General features: G+C 44.2%; 1 long non-coding RNA gene across 1 annotated transcript; it reads left to right on the top strand.

Moving 5' to 3' along the window:
- The first annotated feature begins 2,594 nt into the window (after positions 1 to 2,594).
- On the top strand, positions 2,595 to 3,728 carry LOC132117653 (uncharacterized). The gene is made up of 3 exons (XR_009425807.1): positions 2,595 to 2,627; positions 2,753 to 2,822; positions 3,476 to 3,728. It is a non-coding gene; the product is annotated as an uncharacterized LOC132117653 (long non-coding RNA).
- The last annotated feature ends 730 nt before the right edge of the window (positions 3,729 to 4,458 follow it).

Here is a 4,458-nt window from a genome sequence, read left to right as displayed (position 1 = left end):
CCATTAAATGGAATGTCCCTTAACTATTGCGAAACCTTTTGTGATTTTCACTGAAATATGTGATCAGCTTTTTAAAAGAAAAGCAAATCAGCGCACCTTATAGACGCGGGGGGCGCACGTGTACTGCAGGGAGGGCACGGGCCATCAGCAGAAAAAGAAAACAAATAAAATAGTAAACAGCCAGAGGACGTCACTTAGAATGGGGGATGGATCGGTTTGTGAAAGGGAAGAGAAGAGCCATAGATGAAGTATCACAGACCCAGACAGGTGCTGGTCATCCGAAAGCTACCGTATCCACACCAGACCTACAGTCCTCCCAAGCGTGTACGTCTGCAGACTGCAAGACGGGGGCGTAACTTGAAGTGGGCGTAACTTGAAGTAGGAGGCGTAACTTGAAGTTGTCCAAATCACACAGAACCACGCGAGACCTCAAAGCGATAAGTTGTTGGCAATATGGCGGCACAGAGTAGAATATTGATTACGTTTTAAGGGAGGCCGGGGTTTTAGGCAGGATTTGATGCATGATGTGTGTGTAGATATTAAAGTTAGGGGACAATATGAGAGTGTACGTTTTAGTAGGAAAACGTATTATCTGACCCACACTCCGGAACAGAAGAGGGCGGTATTGCACCAATAAGCTGGATGCCAACCGCCGTTAAACTGGAAAGAAGACGAAAATGACAGCTTGCTGTGAGAGACAACGGTGAGAATCTTATTTTTTTCCGAGATAATTATTTAAATTGAAGTGTATAAGTCATTTTCATACAGTGGTATTGTTTTTGGAGTTAATAATTTATTAAAACTAAGACGTAATTTTTTGTGCCTTTGTGATTTTGCTGTAAACATGTTTTATAATGCATAACTAACATGGAAGCTCCATTAAGTACATGACTCAATAGTGGATTTACATAAACCATATATACTTCTTGAAGATTATTACTAAAATGTCTATTTATCATCTGACTGGATAATGTTTGATAAGTATTGTAGATGAGCACATCTAACAGACATGAAACAGGTGTCTGAGTGATGTGTGTGTGATATTGTGTAGAATTCACTTTTGTCAACACTGCTTTAGATGAGTGTGAGTCATGTAAATGTAACGATATCAACCTTCATATTCATCCGGAAGAAGGAGGCGGGAACCGGCGGACAATCAAAAACATTTTAATGATAACAAAATAAACACAAAACAGCGCACCAGCCCCTCACGGACGACTGGTGCGCATAAAATAAAACCCAAACACAACTAAAATCCCAGGCCTGGTCCTCTCTCGTCCTTCACTGTCGTCGCTCCAGTTTTATATCCTTCCATCTCCTCCATGGGCCTCGAGACCGGTGGGACGAACAGGTGTAGTTCATCTCCAATCACTCCCCCGGCCTCGCTCCCATGTCCCTCGGCCCCGCCCCACTCGTCACATACCCCCATCGCCCCTCGCAGGCCGGGGGGTACTCCCGAGACTGCGCTCTACTCCCCCCCCCCCCCCTCCCTCCGGGGGGGCCGCTCACGGGGACCTGCGGGAACCTGGGGGTAGGACAGACGAGGCGAGAGAAAAGGAGATGGAAGGAGGAGCGACAGAGACGAGAGAGGGGAGAGAGGAAAAAAAAAAAAAAAAAAATTCCGGTTCCCAGACGCACCGCTGCTCGGCCCTCCACCAGCTGGGCGATCTCCTCCGCGGTGCCTGGCGGTGGCACTGGACGGCCCTCGGCGGACGGCACGACACTCCTCCGCCGCCCGGTGGACGGCGACGGCTCCTCCGGTTTTGGGCAGCCGGCAGGAGTCCCCCGTTCCCTGCTCCTCCCCGTTCCGGCGGATGGCAGCAGGCTCCGGCCACCTGGCGAACGGCGCCGACTCCTCCGCTCCCTCACGGACGGCAGCCGTCTCTCCACATCGTGGGCGGCCGGTAGCGAGCTCGCCCGTCCCCGGCAACTCGCTCCAGCCCACCGCCTCGAGCGTCCATGGCGGCACACTCCTCGCCAGCTCGATGGCACCGCGGATTCACCACAGCGGCGAGGGATCTTCAGCAGCGCGTCCCTCCTTCTCCCGGGCTTCGGCACCACTGTAACGATATCAACCTTCATATTCATCCGGAAGAAGGAGGCGGGAACCGGCGGACAATCAAAAACATTTTAATGATAACAAAATAAACACAAAACAGCGCACCAGCCCCTCACGGACGACTGGTGCGCATAAAATAAAACCCAAACACAACTAAAATCCCAGGCCTGGTCCTCTCTCGTCCTTCACTGTCGTCGCTCCAGTTTTATATCCTTCCATCTCCTCCATGGGCCTCGAGACCGGTGGGACGAACAGGTGTAGTTCATCTCCAATCACTCCCCCGGCCTCGCTCCCATGTCCCTCGGCCCCGCCCCACTCGTCACAGTAAACAAACAAATCTACATAAAGTAACTAAACATAAGTTATCTATTTTATTTGTCCATTTGCAATATTGATAATTTAAGGAACATTTGTGTTGGATAAAAAGTGAGTTACATCAGTTATTAACTCAACATGTAAATGCAGTGTATCACAGATAAATCACAGAGGAGACTGACTCTTGTCTGGATGTTACAGGAACAGATTATGTTTATGACTGATGAAGGAATGCTAACATCAAAGGATTTATGTAAGTACACTACAAAAATAAATGAAACATTTTAAATCTTAAGTTGTATTTTATTTTAATTAATTTAATTTCAAACAACTATTACACCTCCTTTCTTATTCTTGATTTCTGTGCATTTGCTGCAGTTCTTTTGTGGTGCAGCAGGACCTGCAAGGAAAGGTGAAAAAGAGGGAAAACCTGAAACAAAAGAATAATGTAATGACTTTTTGTATTGTGTATGTGTATTTTTGTAGGGCATGAAAATGTCTGTAGACTGGTGTGTGCACTGAGGATGGAGAGGACCACAGCATCATCCTGGAAATGATCGAGAGTCACAGATGAGACGCTCCATCACTCCAGCTCTTACTGTCTCATCAGGACCAGATGCTGCTGTGGTGTCTTCATCCTCAGTGACCCCAGAGCCAGTGAGAGCATCTAGAAAGACCACAAGACACTGAGGATGTGATTTTGGTAAAGTTTGTTCAGCTGGTTAATGTTTAAACAATGAAGGCTGACTTTCAAAAGCATCATCAAAAAATGTGATGGAGCTTTTATCTGAAGTGATTGACAGTGCTCTTATTACAGGGGCCTACAATCCCCTGATCAACCTGGAGAAGAGAGCCTTGCTCAAGGACACACTGGTGTTCCTGTGGCTCAAGTGGTAGAGCATTGCATTAGCAGTGCAAGGTTGTGGGTTCGAATACCAGGGAACACATGGTAGGTAAAAACTGTTAGTCTGAATGCACTGTAAGTCACTTTGGATAAATGTATAATTTATTTATAAATTTGAACCACTTCAGTGGTTTAGCCCACTACAAAAGTAATAAATCAATGCATGTACTTGTAAATACTGTGTAAATGTTTTTCAGGTAGTCGTGCTCATGGGTTGCAGGCACACGAAAGTTTGGAGCAGACACAGCAGTCAGATTGTCCTGCACGTGTTCCCCTGCTCTAGCTTCAAGGTTGTGTGGCTCAGAGAGCCGTCATCAAGGTCTTCCTCATCCTGTTGCTCAACGACATCCCCGTTGAAAAGAGTGAGATTGTGAAGTGCAGCAGCAGAACTGTATCAGCTGTGTTCAGATGGCAGGAGGATGTTGGGTTCACCATCTGTAAATACATGTTTGTTAGAACAACGAGTTTGAATGAAGCTTGTTTCATGTTTTGTTGACTTGTACATGTATGCATTTATTGTGATCCTAGCTTTTATACATTATTTTAATCATTTAGACATGTTTTTTGTTGTCAGTAAATAACATATAAATATTTTATCCATTCATGTATTAATTGCTTGACTGAAAATGGATGTATTCACATCGACTGCATTTATTTAACTAGTATCATGTATAGCGGTGTCACAAAAGAAAATACATTTGGCTTCTTTTACTAAAATGTCATTTTAAGAAAAAAAATTATATAATTATTGGTTGGCATTTATCTTTATTATTGCATGGTAAGTGTTGGGGTGGGCAAAATATGCAATTCATTATGGGGTAATGTTAATTTTCGAGTAGTAATACTTACATTTTAGAGTGTCAAATCAACAGTCTTCTCCAAAGGTTAGATCTTCGAGCAGCTGATCAAAGTACCCTTTGTGCAGATATTGCAGAGTCGCTGTGAGGTGTTTGTGCACCTGACCCACTTTTTTATTGTTATTGCCAAATTATTTCATACAAGATCATGGTAAGACGGTTGTATCTAACAATAAACAATCATAATGCCATAAAACAGTAAATAAAAAAAATCATGTTTTCATCATAGTATGAGATGCTATACAAGAAAAACATTTTTCACGTAAAATAATTGAAAAAATATTCAAGAGATGATGAGAAATGATTTTGGGTTTTCAAATTAT

The sequence above is a fragment of the Carassius carassius genome, chromosome 37 (assembly GCF_963082965.1).
Source record: "Carassius carassius chromosome 37, fCarCar2.1, whole genome shotgun sequence".
NCBI classification, from domain to species: domain Eukaryota; kingdom Metazoa; phylum Chordata; class Actinopteri; order Cypriniformes; family Cyprinidae; genus Carassius; species Carassius carassius.
The sequence above is the reverse complement of the archived record's forward strand: the minus strand, read 5'-3'. Positions and strand labels throughout refer to the sequence as shown.